This window comes from Rhinatrema bivittatum, chromosome 13, assembly GCF_901001135.1.
Source record: "Rhinatrema bivittatum chromosome 13, aRhiBiv1.1, whole genome shotgun sequence".
Classification (NCBI taxonomy): domain Eukaryota; kingdom Metazoa; phylum Chordata; class Amphibia; order Gymnophiona; family Rhinatrematidae; genus Rhinatrema; species Rhinatrema bivittatum.
The window spans coordinates 28,893,491-28,911,298 of record NC_042627.1 but is presented as its reverse complement, the minus strand read 5'-3'; positions in this window follow the sequence as shown (position 1 = coordinate 28,911,298).

Sequence of the window (17,808 nt, the reverse complement as noted above, 5' to 3'; positions counted from 1 at the left end):
TCTCTAGAATAAAGTGATTGACTGTGTCAAAGGCAACATTCAAGAAAATTGCCAATGAAGAGGCCCCTTTTTCTAATGTTCTTAAAACATCATTCATGAGGGCCACCACAACCATCTCAGTGCTGTGTTTCTACCAGAAACCTACTGATGATTGTCCAGGTAATCTATGTGCTTTGTCAACTGCAGAGCCACAGCACACTCAATCAGCTAAGAAAGAAAGGGCAAATTGAAGATTATTTGGAAGTTATTTTAATCCTGCAGTTCCAAGAAAAAATTCAATAATACACACAACTGCTTCTTTCAAAGAATATGGTAAAAAGGCCTTCCTCAATAATTATCCTCATTCATTCCGACATTCCATAACCACTTCCCCAGCACCTTTAATCAATTGTGAAGGACATAGGTCTAATGTGTACAGGTTGTGGATTTGTATTTCTCAAAATCTCCCAAAGTTTCCTTTGCTACCACCTAAAATTCATTCATTTCCCTTGGTGAAATTAATTGGGGAGACAAAAAAAAGAGTCATTGAGCTAACTTTACTATTGTATGGAAAATGCAAACCACAAATGTTTTAGAAACAGAACTCATAAGAACATGCCATACTGGGTCAGACCAAGGGTCCATCAAGCCCAGCATCCTGTTTCCAACAGTGGCCAATCCAGGCCATAAGAGCCTGGCAAGTACCCAAAAACTAAGTCTAGTCCATGCTTCTGCTGCCAGTAATAGCCGTGGCTGTTTTCTAAGTCAACTTAATTAATAGCAGGTAATGGACTTCTCCAAGAACTTATCCAATCCTTTTTTTAAACCCAGCTATACTAACTGCACTAACCACATCTTCTGGCAACAAATTCCAGAGTTTAATTGTACACTGGGTGAAAAAGAACTTTCTGCACACCATGGTAGCATAATTAGTTTGACTGACAGGTTCATCAAGCTCTGTCTTCTTCAAATAACCCTCCTCGTATGCCTTTTTTTTTTTATCTTCCATCTTGGACCCTCCCAAGCCCAAGGGTTAAAAGTGATGCCTCCTCCAAGATGCAACCTCAGCAACCCTTTTTGCTAGCAGGGACCATTGCTGTACAGACAACCATCTTACCTTCACGCCAGGTCTGAGTGCACCACCTTTGCAGCATGCTCAGTCCCAACCTGTCCTAATGGATGAAGGATCCAAATCCGGATCACCTGCACCTACATCCTGAGAAATGGGGCCAGCATTCAATGGGTGTTTTGAATGACCCACAGGAAGGTCACTGCAGTACATATCAATTATGTCCCATAGTTTAAAAATCATACATCCGGGCTTCAAAAATATGATCAGATTCTCTCCTCATCATTTTCTATGAATTCAGAATTGCTTACATATTTATTGAGAGTCATAAAATAACTAGTGCTAAAGAAATGTGTCTAAGCATGAGAAACTGCTGACACAAATACTTTGCCCTTTTCTCATGGATATTCTGTCTCTTTCACAGTCTGCTGCTGCACATTATTTCCAACCTGTCTGTCCTGATAATAGACATCTTTTCTTCACTGCACTTAATGTACTCACAAACAATGCAATGTTAACCAAATTAAGTAGTGAGGTTATCTAATGATGGAGTTTCCATAGCAGTGTGGGGGTTGAGTCAGACATTTTATACTTTTTTGCTCTAATAGTGCTCAACTATTGTATTAACTCTATGCAGTTCTAACCAAAATCTAGCATTGCACATTCGCTTTTCCAGTGGCAACCAGTGATTGCATTCTTGAAAAGTTAAATATCTGAATTAGAATACTCATACGTTACCATGGATGTTAGCACCCTGTTTTGGATGTAAAGCTTTCTATTTGTTATGGGGGTAATTTTAAACGTTTATCCTCATAAAATGTGCTTTTTGAAAATTATCCCATAGCTTATATGTGAACATATGCTCAGAATCAGTGAAGGAATGGAGACATAGCCTAGTTGTTAGAACAGTGGGCTATAAACCAAGGAAGCCAGGGTTCAAATTCTAATGACATTCCTTATGACCTTGAGCAGGTCACTTCGCCCTCTGTTGCCTTGGTACAAATCTAAAGATGAAATTTAAAAGCACAGCGTGCGCCAAAACCGAGAGATATGTGCACAAGTCAAGCTGGCACATGCCAAGCGTATTTTAAGGTGCCCGCGTGTATTTGCCTGTACGTACACAAATGAAAAGTTCAAAACAAGGGGCATGGACGTTCCTGGATTTCATATTGAAAGTAGCACGTAAATACTTAAGCCCAAAGGTGCACGCCAGGGTCCCCAGCCGCATAACTTTACTTCTGCTCTGGATGACATGCAAGTATTAAAATGAAGCAAAGACAGATTGGTGGGGTTTTAAGGGTCAGGGCTAACAGTGGAGAAAGGCTATTAAACTAGAGGGGTTTGGAAGTCCTATTCCTTATCTGGGCAAACTGGGAACCAACTGGAAAAACTGATAATGGCATCAGTGAGCATGTCTTAAAATCCCCCCACTTCTGCAGTAGAAGCGGCATTTTGCGCGTTCAGGCGCGCGTCCACTTAAAATTGCGCACATGTGCACGTGGTCAGGCTGTTTTATAACGTGTGCATATATGCGTGTATGTTATAAATAGCCGCGTCGCTGGTCGTCAGTTGACGATCGCACACACCTGTTTAAAAGTTACTGTCATTAATTGTAAGCTCTCTGGAGATAGGGAAATACCCATAGTACCTGAATGAATATAATCCACTTTGAAGTGTCAAAAAGCAGAATATAAAAAATAAAAATAAATACTGCAAACAAGTATTCCTGGGGATAGAGTTGGGGCAGGGAAATAATTTACATGCATACATGTTTGCATGAACATTTTCTCTGCCTCCTGGCAGATGTAAAAATGTGTGCCTATGCCGCACAAAAGTGCACCCAGACCTGCTAATTTTCAAAATTCAGGCTGAAAGTCAGACTTCAGCTATAAAATCGTGCTACCTATCAATAGGCCCAATGACAACCTGAAATTGAAAAGATATGTTTCATTTTGTTGTCATGAAATGATGTTTGTCAAATAATATCTGTACATAGTATATTGGCTACACTGGAAAACTGCAGTGGAAAATTGTCCAAACAGTAAAAATGAGATGGGGGAGTGGGTTATGATCATAACCTCTAGAAAGGCATGCATAGGAGATCTTATTTTGTGTCCTTGTGTCATTTCAGTTTTATGATGTTTATATTTTTCATGTTTCTCCATATATATATATATATATATATATATATATATATATATATATAGTTTTCATTTGAATGGGTGCCCTGTTTTTCTACCTCACATATTCTACAACATTTTATTACAATGTACTAACTTTACTAAATTTTGTGAATAAACAATATTTCATTAGTTTTTTGTGTCATTTTGGATGGGAACCAATATTCAATGTTAGAACAAATGTTGATATTTTTTTTAGATGGTGGCACATTTTTACAATTCTTTGGCACTAGAACCCTATAGAATTCACATACTGCTTGAAATCTTTTTACCTGTTTCTCCTGCTGGCTAAATCATTTTGTCTCTTTCTTCTCATCTTATCGAAAGCTCAAGCCGAGGTGGAGAAATATTAAAATCACAAAAACTAAAATCTTAATCAGCAATACAAATATAAACAATTAATAAATCACCTTAAAACAAAACATAGATGTAGCCAAAAACAAAGAATCAATACCTATCTATTTTCTGCACTGTTGCCCTGCTGAATCCTCATCCTTTATTCTATGGGTGGCCAATTCTGGTCCTCAAGAGTCACAAACAGGTCTGGTTTTCAGGATAATCACATTGAATATGGATGAGAAAGATTTACATGATCTGCTTCCATTGTATGCAAATCTATCTCATGCATATTCATTGTGGAAATCTTAGGGAAAAAAAAGGCCTGTTTTGTGGCTCTTCAGAACCGAAATTGGGCACCCCTGCTTTATTCTGTTTTTCCTGTGATACTGCTGCTGCAGTGATTGGATATGCAGCCTCCTACAGGATGCTTTCATTCATCAAGTTCTCACTTGTACCAAAGGCCCATTAGCTCAAGTGAAAAAAAAATACAAAGAAAACCTGCATCACAGACTGTAGTCCTCCATTTTCTCTCCTTCCTCTCATCCCTTCATTGACTGGCAGAAAAATTAAACAAAGGCAGACATGGCTTAGCGTTGACTTGAGACCCAATTATGAAGCCCCATCTAGAGAAGAAAGAGGAAAGACCTGCTACTTCGGCTGCTGGACACTTACGATGCAGCAGATTATCAGCTCATATTTGACAACTGTGGGAAATGTTAGGAAATAGATCTACTTTAGGATCTGCCAGGTACCTGGGCCACTGTCAGAGACCCTGCAAAGCATTTCTAATGTCCTTATGTTCTGTTCTGGTTGATGACAATGTTCCTTTCATTTAGAAAGGAAACCCTCCGTTTCAAAGATGGGTTGCAGTTTTGTGCCCAGGTTGAACAACTATATGAACAAGAAGAAGCAGACAGGATATCGTTTCACGCCTCCAAGATTTCTTTTATAAAGCAAGAATAATAAGACTTTAATGTGGCTCCTGGAGGGAGTGAAGTCCCTTTGGAGGAATTAATCTTCTACAAAACAGTTCTTAACTTGCTCAAGAGGCCAACCATACTCTAGTTGACTGACAGTTGGATACATTCTGCACAAATCCCACGTAGGCAATGCTGGCATTCTTTTCGATAAACAGTGTGACAAACAAACTTACTCAGAAAGACTAGGGCTTTCTGAAGTATAAAAAAGGTAGTTGGTGGAAGTGTACTTTAATTCATATAAAAGGCTATAATTTACAGCAGATCTGTCTGTTAAAAAATTGTTTTATGTATGATGAAAGAAAAAACGTGTAATATTGGCACTTTTTTTTAAAGCACAGTTTGCAAAAGTTTTTTTTAATACATGCCTTGATTCTTTTGGCTTGTTATTTACAGTTAGTGGTGTTCTTGTGAGAGCTAAATAAAAAATACACAAGGCTATAGTACACGAAGGAAATAAGCATGCTACGTGAAGAGGGCAAACAGTTATCAGACATCTAATTTACCCAGGCAAATGGTTTTGAAAATTGTCCTCCATAAGGTACTGCTTTCCAGTTTAACATAGTGCCGTGCTCACATGTTCTCTTTAAAAAGAGCAAGTGTGTTAAAATTTACATTCCAAGGATGTGTGAATGAGGAAAAGTGCGAGACTGGGTGCATGGAAGTGTGTTTAGGAATTTAGATACTTGTTCTGAGAATTCAAACAGAGCAGTGTTATCAATGAAGCACTGAATTTTTCCTAAGTTTCAAAATATTTTAATGTTGTTCATCCTGCATGTGACACAGTTCTTCTCTAAGGGCTTTACTGTAGACATGGAGGTCTGCAGATCTTAACTAGATCTGAAGGGAAGATGGGTGCTAGATGGGGAAGATAAGAAAATATGAACTTCTTCTTTTTAAAACCCGATTGTTTGAATAGGTTAAGCTGTATGGTGTGTGGGGTTTTTGTTTTTTTTTGGGGGGGGGGGGCATTTTCTTGGATATGAACAAACAATTCATATGCTTCAGCATTCGTGGGAAGTTGGGATTTGAGTTCTATAAGGAAAATGAAAATATTAATGGAGATGGCACAACATAATAGAATAGTAATCCTGGTCTGAACCTACCAATGAAAGGTGGTTATTGTTTGATAAAGCTTCTTTATTTATTTATTTAAAATTCTTAGAAGCCACTTAAAGCAAAGCAATTGTACTAAGCTGTGGACATAATAACATAAGCAGTATTAAAAACAAATTTAAGACATAAACAAAAATAGAAAAAAGAACAGAAACACCCATAGTGAAGCTTAAAGGATTCGTCATGCCACATGAGCAAAGACTTCCTGAAATAATAAGGCTTTTAACAACTTAAAGTTACACAATCTGCTAATTAAAAAAAAAAAAAACACACATCTTAGGAAAAGAAATGAAGTTTTATTCAAGGATAAGCATTTCCCAGGGACCTGGTTTGTTTCACAGCTCTTCTGCTCCTTGGGTTGGCTGCAGCCGGGGATGCTGCAGGGGCATCATGCACAAACACCATTCGGGGAAGTGTGTCCTAGTCACTGTGGAACGGTAACAACCAAGTGGCCAGATTGCAGAGTTATGCAAGGAGCTCTGGTGCACTGCCCCAGACTGAGGCATTGTCTGCCATGACTGGACTAAAAGTAAATTGGAAGGCGATTATAAATTAGGTGGAACAAAATCTCTGGCTAATTGTGACTAAAGAATCATAGATGCCATAAGACCAAAACATTCGCGATCTTGAAGGCATTATTAATTATCTTTCAGAAAACAAAATGGAGACTCAGTGACTCGTGCAGAAGGAGACGACAAATGTAGAATACCAGGGTGAGACAATGAGTTTTATGCACGGTAAACCTGGATAAAGCCATGTACTAATTTTTTTATTTGCACTGCTATTACAATTACAAACAGTAATCCATATATAGCGAAATAAAATTCATTACAACTGGAATAACTGCAAAATTGGTCTGTGAGTTCGTGAAAGAATGAAAAGAAGAAAAGTACTGTGAATTGATTCATCTGAAGTTTGTGTAGTTCGGAAGTTTCAAGTGTGCAAACAGATTTGTTGTTTGGGATTGTGAAGTCTGATTGTATGTAAGTTTATTATAAAAACAAATGGGAGTCGCGTAGTATCTCTAAACACTATGGAAAATCTTTCTTCCTGTGAACTGGGCATTCAGAGAATGTATTGTAGTGATCCAGGTCTACGTGGAAGCCTTGAAGCATTTAAGTATAAATGTGAACAACTTAGGGCTTCCATAGAAAATATGGAGAAGATATGAGAACATTTGAAATACTGGTTATTATCTACGGCCACACGTTTAGGCATTATAGCTGTGAAAATATGTTGTATTTCATGTTTTAAAGAATATGCTGGGTTGATGATTGGGATCATCTTTTTTTTTTTTTAAATTGCTTTTAAGTTGTATTGATTTATAAAGGCAGTATATACATGAATAAAATGATATAAAAAATAAAATGTTTATTGGCCTAAGAGTGACAAACTTAATGAGGGGTCATCTGTTTTGGAGGTATTTGTGTTTTACATACAAGGCTAAAGGAGGTAGTTGGAGAATTTTGGAGAGATATGAGCCCTACTAAATGTGGGAGTGAGAAGAACGTCTGTTCATTGCGTGCAAACATTAATGATATGCTTTGTGAATTTGTGACTATTGATGAATCTGTGCCAGGGACTCAAGAACTTCTATGTGAATTTAACTGTAAACAAGTTTAGAATTGCATGGCAACTTAAAAGAGCATGTTTTATGACTCATTGACCTGCGTGTGTGTGTTATAGAAACTCCAGAAGTGTGTGTTTTGCAGTTGCATTTAGGTGGGGGTGGGGAAGAAGGGGGAGGTGGTATCAGGGGGACCAGGAGGGTAGAATGTAGGAGACAGCAGTGGGTGTTAGGAGAGTGGGCAGATAGGGAGGAGTGTGGGTGTGCTTTTCTGGGGGATTGTTCTTTTGTGTGTAGGGGTTTGTGGGGCAATGGAAGGTATGTGTGATTGGGGATGGTGGGGAGATATGGTTGGGAGGCTGTGGATTTGGAGTTTGAGAGTGGTGACACTCTTTTCTGCCCACACTCTTTCACCATCTTTATTCCTCCTTGTCCACTCTTCTCTCTCCCTACTCTTTTCTCATTATTGATACCTCCTCTTTCCAACCCCCCACTCTCCTCCCTCCCAACAGCTGAGTTTACCACTCTTCCCATCCTCTCTCTCTCCTTCTTCCCCACTCGCCATTTCCTCTCCTTCCATTCCTGCAGCCTCCATCATAGCTGCTGGCTCTACCTCATCTTCAAATGGCAAGACTTGGCAACCTTTCTAGACTCTCTGCTCTGCTCATCCAGCACTTCCACCTCTTCTTCAGATGCTATATCCTGGGATCCACACCAGCCGTGTTGCTTCCTCCACTGCCAATTCTACATCGTTTTCTCCTAGTGGGGCCTGGGTTTCCTGCCAACCCTGCTTCTCCTTCTCTGGCAGCTCTGCTTTTTCTTTGGCTGGTGGAACATGGAAACTCCCATCAGCCCTATTGCTGCCTCTGCTAGTGGCTTCTCCAACAGAACCTATCTTCTGGATTTGTCCACCTGCTCACTACTGCATCCCATCTATAATGTCTGTGTCATTAACGGATCATGGATAAACCCAAACATAAGTGCATCTTTTTGTTATTGAACATGTTAAAAAGATGAAGTAACTCAGTTGCTTTGTTTGCAAAGTATGAAGCCTTCCAGAGAGTTCATGGTATGTGCAGAAAATACATGGAGTGGCAATGGTTCATGAAACTGCTAGTCAACAATTCTCTTGACTTTAAATGTGATGCTCTAAGCTTAATTATGGCCATGGCTTCATTTCAGAATTTGGAGGAGAGGGCTTGGAAATGCACGTTGTAGTGGGATTTGATGTTTAGGGCCGTGTTTTATATTATGGGGTAGTATAGATGTTTGAATGGGTCATAACATAAAGGGGGATAGCACTGGGGAATCTGAGGGTTTAATCTGTAAGATTCTTGGAGGTACATGGCCAAGCATCTGTTATGCTTGGCCATGTAACTTACAACATTCAACTAATCCATTAGTTGAATGTTGTAAGTTAGATAATGAGATGTACTAAAATGTTGGGATCTGAATGAGATGGAGCAGTCTCAATACTAAGTGTATATAGTACGTTTGTTAAAATGAATAAATGGATTTATATGAAAAGATGGATGTTTACAGAGACAGGAAAGAAAAAAACTGACATGTCTGGATTAAGTGAACTAGTAAAACTGGAAAGTTAATGACAAAATTGAGGTAATTAGTTTTCTTAAGAAATGCTTCCAATGTATAGGCAGGGCCGGCGCGTCCATTAGGCAAACTTCAGCAGTCGCCTATGGCACCGAGCCATAGGGGGCGCCAAAGAGCAGCCATGTGGTGCTGCAAGCGGCAAACAGAAATAGAGACTGTGTGCTTCTCAGGGCCGCGAGCAGCGCGCTGCCCACAGCCCTGAGAAGCACACAGTGTCGCGCCCCCCCCCCCCCTTCCCTACCTGTTTCAGCGCAGACTGTTTCTATTTCTCTTTGCCGCGAGCGGGATAGGCCCTGCTTGCGGCACCATGTGGCTGCTCTTCAGCACCCCCTACGGCTCGACGCCCTGAGAAGCACACAGTCGGCACCGAAACAGGTAGGGGGGGGCATGAATGGGGGGGGGGGGGGGGCGGCAGCGCAAGGGTCGCCTAGGGCGCCCAATACCCTTGTACCAGCCCCGTGTATAGGGTCTGATTTATCAAGGTTTTTACCATGGTCACAGAGTGGGAAAGGATCCTTGATAAGTTAGGCCCTAAATATTAGAATCCTGTTTTTAAACCTATTGGGAGGAAATAAGTTCCTTTGTGGGAAAAAAAATTGAACAGATCCCTCTTACAGTTAGAACTGTGGACTGAGACACAGGGTAGCCAGGATTCCAGTCCTGCTTCTGTTATAGATGTTCCTTGTGACCTTGGGCAAGTCACTTTTCCTTCCATTGCCCAAGTACCATCTTAAATTATAAACCCTTACTAGGGCAGATGCATACCTATGGTACCCGAATTATAGCGCACTTTGGGAGCAGGTTCAGAAAGGCCAGTAATTAAATCCCAAACCCAATCCAATTTACAGGGGTCATATGTTTGTTCTAGGGTCATTCTACAGTTCATTCTTTGATCTGGGAAGATACAACTTCAGAAATCACAAAAGGTTTGGTGTATGTTGGTTGCTGATACTAAAATTATGTTGTAGAAATAAACTATGTTGTACAAAATATTGGTAGAATCCTTCCAGATAAGTAAATATTGGGCCAGATCTTAAAATCTACGCCCAATTTTATAACATGCGTGTGCTGCCACACGCATGTTATAAAATCTGGGCTCGGCATGCACAAGTGGGTGTACACATGTGCACCTTGCACGTGCCGAGCCCGAGGGGAGCCCCGATGGCTTTCCCCGTTCCATCCAATTCGGAGAGGCCTTGGAGGGAACTTTTTTCCCGACCCCCCCCACACCTTCCCCTCCCTTCCCCTATCTAACCCACCCCCCATCCCTAACTAAATCCCCCCCCACCTTTGCTCCAAAAGTTACGCAGGCGTAACTTGCGCGCTGGCCGGCTGCTGGCACGCCATGCCCCGGCACAGGCCGCTGTGCCGGAGCACTTGACCCCATCCCCGGACCACCTCCAGACCGCTGCCATGCCCCCAGACCACCCCCGAACCGCCCCTTTTTCGAAGCCCCGGGACATACTGTATTATGAATTAAATAAAAATATTTGAATAGTTCACAAATCACAACCACCTGTTTTCAACGTGTACTCATACAACTCTAAGTTTACATCTTAAAGTATACACTGTAACATACCCTGTTTCCCTGAAAATAAGACATCCCCCGAAAATAAGACCTAGTAGAGGTTTTGCTGAATTGCTAAATATAAGACCTCCCCCGAAAGTAAGACCTAGCAAAGTTTTTATTTGAGAGCATGCCCGTCGCACAGAACACCAGAGCATGCAGCTGTGATTTTTTTACCCTGCAGGATTCACAGTTAGTTGTCATCACAAACCAGCATAACCAGACAACTATTCAGAATATAATAAATGTTCATTTTTTTGTTCAACAAAAAGGGGGTCATTTTCAAAGGAGTTACGCATGTAAATGTGACATACTATCGTAGCAATTTTCAAAAGCTATTTACTAGAGTAAAGTGCACTTACTTGAGTAAATCCTATGGACAATTCAATGGCATATATTGTAGCAATTTTGAAAAGCCCACTTACTTGAGTAAAGTGTATTTACTCGAGCAAAAACCAGTTTTGCTCGAGTAAATGCTTTTTAAAATCTACCCCTATATGTGAATTCTTCTTCATGGAAAAATAAGACATCCCCTGAAAATAAGGCCTAGTGCATCTTTGGTAGCAAAAATTAATATAAGACACTGTCTTATTTTCGGGGAAACAGGGTATGTTGAACACATGAGAACACACAAAGACTGAAACTTGTCAGCATGATGACCTATCAAGAATGCTGACAAATTTCTGAGTTCATTAAACTTTTTTTTTGGATCTCTAAGTTTAGACAGTTTAACATTCTAAATAATTTTATAAATTCTTTTTAGGGTACTGTGCGGTTTCAGCGCATTTGTATGTTATGATGCCACCTGCTGGTAGCTGCTAAACTGTCTTAACTCTGTATATATGCCCCTAGCATTGAAAATTACACACTGGTTCCTAATTGATTAGTTGGGATCTGCAGCAGGAGCCACTGTAGGGTAATTTTACCTCTCTGTGATAGTGTTGCCAATTTAGCAATTTTGTCAGTAAATTTGGCAAGATTTTCAACCCAATGGAGATTTTAGAAATGTGAATGTGATGGGGAGCTAATTTAGTTATTTTAAATAAATTCAGCAACAAAGTTCATGACTTTCATGTTTCTCTATTAAGGTGTTCAGGTTCTGTATTAACTGAGCATGACTAGCAGCAAAAAACTGAAGTTGATATTCAGAAGGACGGTGAGTGGGAAAGTTACCCAGATAACTTTACCTGAATATTTAGCAGAACATAGCTGGATAAATGTTCTGCTGAATATGTCCGGTTAAAGTTACTTGAATAATGTTATACGGGTAACTTTAGGACAGGTGTTTTTCCAGTCAGACTTACCCAGCTAACTATAGTGCTCACCTCCTAGAATTTGCTCCTGTAATGCCTCCATCACTGCCTCTTTTCATGTGGATAAATTTTGTGTGGGTAATGAGTTATCCATACAAAATTTAGCTGGACAACAGGGAAGATATATTCAAATCTCAGGTTCTGTCCAGGTAACTCAAAAGGTCACCTACACAAACCCTTTGAAGGTCTACCTACTACTGTGTGTTTCACCAGCACCCTGTCTCTTTGGGCTTCGTGATGTTCATTTCTACTGACTAATTCCATTTTTATGTCTGGGAACTCTCAGGATTTGATGTGTAGACTCCAGAATTCCAAAACAATTGCCGGGTCTCCAGGCAAATGATAGAAAACTCTAGATGCCTAGAGAAACTGGCCTGTACAGGCCGAGGAAATTACCTGGGCCCATGCAGGTGGGCAGAAGGAGAAGGAGTCTCATCTGCTGCTGTCCCTGGTAGTTTTGGGGCTGGGAGGGGTGGAGGGAGAGTGAGTGGGCAAGTGTGAGCATGCATATGTGTGTGTGTTTGTGTGAGGAAGATGGAGACAAGAGAAATTACTACTTACCTGACAATTTCCTTTTCTTTAATGAGGACAGATTAATTCACACCAGTGGGTTATGAACCACTACCAGCAGACAGAGATGGAGCAAAGCTGACATCACAATATATATATATACCCTTGCACCGACATCAGCCTACCAGTATTCTCCGCAAAAGCCAGCTGTGAACAATTAAACAATTCATGACTATAACTATTAACAGACAACCATTCAAGCACTCAGTTAACAGGAAAACACTGAGCTCAGACAAAGAATGTAATATCGCTAAACTAGGGACCGGATCTGACACTTACCAGTAATCCCTGGGAACGCAGCCACTCACGGGGGTCCATATCATCACCATACAGCAGTGAAGGGCGGGAAGGTGGATTAACCTGTCTTCATTAAATAAAAGGAAATTATCAGGTCCTCCCAGGCCTGCACATCCATGCAGTAATGCCTGGCAAAGCTATGTAAAGAGGACCACGTCGCAGCTCGGGAAATCTTGACGGGAGACAATCTAACCTCTGCCCATGACACTGCTGAGCTCTGATGGAATGAGCCCTCACCTGACTAGGCAATGGCTGCTCAGCAACCACATATTCGGCCATGATTACCTACATAATTCCGCGGGCTATCATAGCCCGCGATGCCAGCTCACCCCGTTTACTCCCACCGGGCAGTATAAACAGCCAGTCTGGCTTCCTGAGAGGTTTAGAAACCTCCAAATACCTCATGATATGCCTCTTGACATCCAAGGTCCGAAACAGGCAATATTCATCCGCATCTCTCTCTGCCTGGGATCAGCAGGGAAATTGATTGAGTCAAGTGAAAATCCAAGACCATTTTTGACAAAAGGGATGGGACAGTACACAGTTGTATCACCCCTGGAGTCATTTGCAGAAATGACTTCTGGCAAGACAAGGCTTGCAGTTTGGAACATCTACACGCAGAACAAATTACCACAAGAAACACCATCTTCAAACTAAGTAACCTCAAGGAGAGGCTACACAGTGGTCGAAAAGTGAGACCTGCAAAAATAATCCAAAACCAGATTAAGACTCCACAAGGGAACTTGTAACCGTAAAGGAGGACAAAGATGCTTCACCCCTTTTAAGAACCTGGTCACACCCGGATGGGCCGACAAGGTTCCATCATTTACCTGACCTCGAAACAGGCAAATGCCACCACCTGTACTTTCAAGGAAACAAGGGCCAACCCCTTAATCAATTCATCCTGCAAAAAATACGATATGAGCGGGATCTTGACTAAACGAGGATGAACCTCTCGTTCCTCACTTCAAGCCTCACTCACCAAACCTGAACATAAGCTAAGGAATTGGAAAACGTTCACGCTTAAAGCAATGTAACAATCATAGCAGTGGAGTATCCACCCTTCAGCAACCAAGCCCTCTCAAGGGCCATACTGTAAGACAAAATAGAGTTGGATCTTCATGAAGAACAGGCCCCTGCTATAGCAGATCCCTGTGGACCGGTAATCGGAGAGGAGAGTCTACCAGGAGCCTTCACAGATCTGCATACCATGGTCTCCTGGGTCAATCTGGCGCCACCAGAAGCACCATTCCCGTGTGACTCAATTCTCCAAATCATTCTGCCTGACATGGGCCACGGGGGAAAGGCACTTCGAAGCTTGCCTTCTGGCCACTCCTGCATGAGGGCATCGATGTCAAAGGACTTTAGATCTCTCCTGCGACTGAAGAAGCGAGGAACATTATGTATATCGCCAGCAAGTCTAGAAACTGGAGGCCCCAGCAGTCCACTATCAGCTGGAATGCTTTCTTTGACAATTCCCATTCTCTTGGGTCTAGATTGTCTGCTGAAAAAGTCTGCTCTTAGATTGTCTTTTCCTGCAATGCATGAGGCTGAGATCTCCTGAAGATAAACTTCTGCCCATTCCATGAGTTAGGCTATTTCCTGCCCATTTGCTGGCTCTTGCTTCCTCCCTGGCAATTGATGCAAGCCACTTTCATCGTATTGTCTGACATTATTCGGACCGTTTGACCCTGCAAGCAGTCGATGAATCGCAAGTATGCCAACCGAACGGCATGGGCTTCCAGCCGATTGATGCTCCAGAGAAACTCTTATGTACTCCAGCATCACTGCACTGTCAACTCCTGACAGTGAACCCCCCAACCCTGGAGACTCACATTCCTTACATTCCTTACATTCCTTACAAACACAGACTAGCCAGTCTGGTGTTTGTAAGGAAATGCCCTTCCTTAGATGATCCACTTGCAACCACCACTGCAATTGTATGGTGATTGCCACCTATAAGTGAAACCGTATAGAGCAGTTCTAAGACTGTGGACTCCAATGAGTAAGCAGTGTGCACTGAAGAGGACACATATGCACCCTTACCCACGGAACCACTTCAGGGCGGCTGCAATCAATCTGAGCACCTGTGGATGAAGCCACACCATCTGGCATATTGTTTCTGTCAATAGTTGCACCTGCGCTATCAGTTTCTGAATATGGATCTCTGGAAAGAACAACCTGCCTTGCTTCATGTCGAAATGAACACCGAGATACACCGGTGATTGGGATGGCTGCAGATTGCTCTTGCAATTCACCATCCAATCTAGTTCCTGTAGCAAGATCACCTTGTGCAAGACCTGAAGGCTTTCTTTCATACTCTGGTCCCAAATTAGCCAATTATCTAAGTACAGGTGCACCAGAATGCCATCCTTTCTCAACACTGCCGCTACCACCACCATGACCTTGGAGAAGGTTCTGGGCGTGATAGCCAAACCAAAGGGTAGTGCTCAAAACTGATAATGTTGCCCCAAAACAGTGAAATGCAGAAACCATTGATGCTCCAGCCAGATGGTATATGTAAGTACGCCTCTGACAAATCCAGAGATGTAAGAAACTCCCCCGACTATACTGCCATTATCACTGAGTGTAAAATTTCCATGTGGAAACTCGTCACCTGAAATGACAGTTGGCTCCTTTGAGATCCAGGATGTGGCGAAAGGAACCATCCTTCTTGGGTACAATGAAATAAATGGAATATCATCCCATATTTTCTTGTCACATGGGCACTGGGACTACAGCCCACAAGCCTGCACCCCATCTGGACTTCCTGGGATGAAAGGACTGAGTCCTACCCAAAGGTCAAACCCTCAGAGAAGCCGCTCCTCTATAGGGTCAAAAGTGTTTGAAACCCCTAGCATGACCTCTCGTGCTGAAGGAGCGCAGCGCCTGCTTCTTATCCTCTGGTAACCGAGGAACCTGGGACTCACTCCACTTATTGGCCATTTTTTCCAACTCACTTCCAAACAAGGGTGAGCCTTTAAAGGGCAATTTCATAAGGTTAGACTTTGAAATTGTATCGGCCGACAAATTCCTTAGTCATAGCTGATGCCTGGCCACTATCCCTGAAGCCACCCCTCTGGCAGAAGTGCGGACCAGGTCACAGCCTGCATCTAAAAGGTGGCTGATGGTTCCAGCACTGCCCTGGAATTCAAATCAGATTTGACTTCCTGAAAGAGAAGCAAACAAGTGCGAGCCACCAGGGAGCAACAAGAGGCTATCTGCAAATTCATTGCCATGGCCTCAAAGGCCTGCTTAAGAATCGCCTCCATTCTCCTATCTTGCGTGTCCTTCAATGCCACTCTCCCTTCTACAGCGATAGTCATCCGCTTGGTGACAGCACACACTAGCGCATCCACTTTCTGAAAGTGCAACTGCTCTCTCGCAGCCGGATCCAGGGGGTACAGCGCTTTCAAAGCTCGTCCCCCTCTAAAATTAGCTTCTAGGACGCCCCATTGGGATCAATCAATTCTTGAATAATAGCATCCATAATGGAGAAGAAATATGATGCTTTATGCAAAGAAATTAAAATGGGATTTTTCTTTGGCTCAGACATGGAATCAGCACCCAGCATCCCCAGCATCTTCAATGTCTGAGAGATCAGAGCTGGTAACTCATCTCTATGAAAGAAACGCAACATTGTTCTATACGGCTCCAGTCCCAGAGGAATTTCCCCATCCTCCAGGGAATATGGATCGGCTTTATCATCTGTGCCATCTGGGTCCTATTAGCGTTACCCTGCAGCAGGTCTAGACATACTCTGACGCTTACCCGCGGCACCAGGCATTTAGGAATCCACAGCCTGTGATCCTGAACTGTTAGGTTTGGCCAGGGCTGCCGATTGAGCCTAAAGAAAGGACTGCAGCCCTTGGAAAAAATTCCATCTAAGAAAAGGCAGAAGGATCTATACCAATACTCAGTGTATTCGCCCACTGAGCTACCTTCTCCGCTGATGAGCCAATTAGGGGAGCCCCAAAACCAGGCGAAACCTCTGGCAATTCCTGCCTCCTGTTCCATTCCCGCATCATGCTAGGAAGGACTGGGCTCAGCAAAATCAGTCGGTGACAATTCTCCCTGAGCCTCCAAGCAGCCCTGACACAAGTTAGAGGGAATGCCAGGCTCTGATGTCCGAATTTGGCAAGCAGCACAAAAGGTAAAGTGCTTAGGCTTCTTTGCCTCTGGCTCCATGGATAAACACACAATAGCAGTATGCCCAAAAGCGTCTGATAACCGTGCGCCCGGCTGCCTGGACAGGGCGCCCAAAAACCAACTCTGTCCAATAAGTGTACACTACGATCGCTCAAAATGTAGGTGCCCAATACACGGTTTAGGTAGGCACCCACCTGAGTGCCCCCTTAAGCGCCCATCTGAGCACATACCCAGGCGTGCAAGCACGAACTGACGTCAGGCACTGATTCGCAGCAGCCTTGGGTGCAAAAAAGCACATGAACGCCACCGTGGCCTGTCACGCGGCTTCTAAGCAAAGTCTGAGAGTGGGGCCCAGCCAAAAGACTGTTCAACCCACCAAGCTGCTATGACTCCCTAAGCTCCCCCGGAGATGGGAACGAATGTTGGATCAGCATGCTGAGCTCTGAGACCAGAAGGGGAATGGAATCCCTAAAATTAACTCTCTTTCTCCTTTTTTTTTTTTTTTTTTTAAATACTCTTTACAGAGCTCGGCTCATCCTGTCGAGTACAGAATCAGTCTCCAGCTGCAGGGGGACTAGGCAAAGACCTTCACCGCTGCACTCTGCTTCCTGTGCCCACTAGCCTCTCAGCCTTATGTTTCTCTACAGCTAAGTCCTCACCAGAAAACCAGCTACCGGACCGAGGCTCTCTTCTGAGGGCGGGATCCACAGATATCCCTCCCTCAGAAGAGAGGGACCATAAGGTATCACCACAGGAGAGCGGGGCGAATTAATTTCCTTTGGAGACTTTAATATGCCAGATGTAGACTGGAGAATCCCATCTGCAGAATCTAAAAATAGTAGAGAAATAGTAGATGCCCTGCAAGTAGCTTTATTCAAACAAATGGTAATGGAACCCACGAGAGAAGGAGCTATACTCGACTTAGTGCTCACTAATGGAGATAATGTCTCAGACGTCCAGGTGGGTGCCCACCTCAGCACCAGTGATCATCAAACGGTATGGTTTAATATCACAAAAAGGACACGGAAAAGAAGCACAAAAACCCAAGTTTTGATGTTCAAAAACACAGACTTT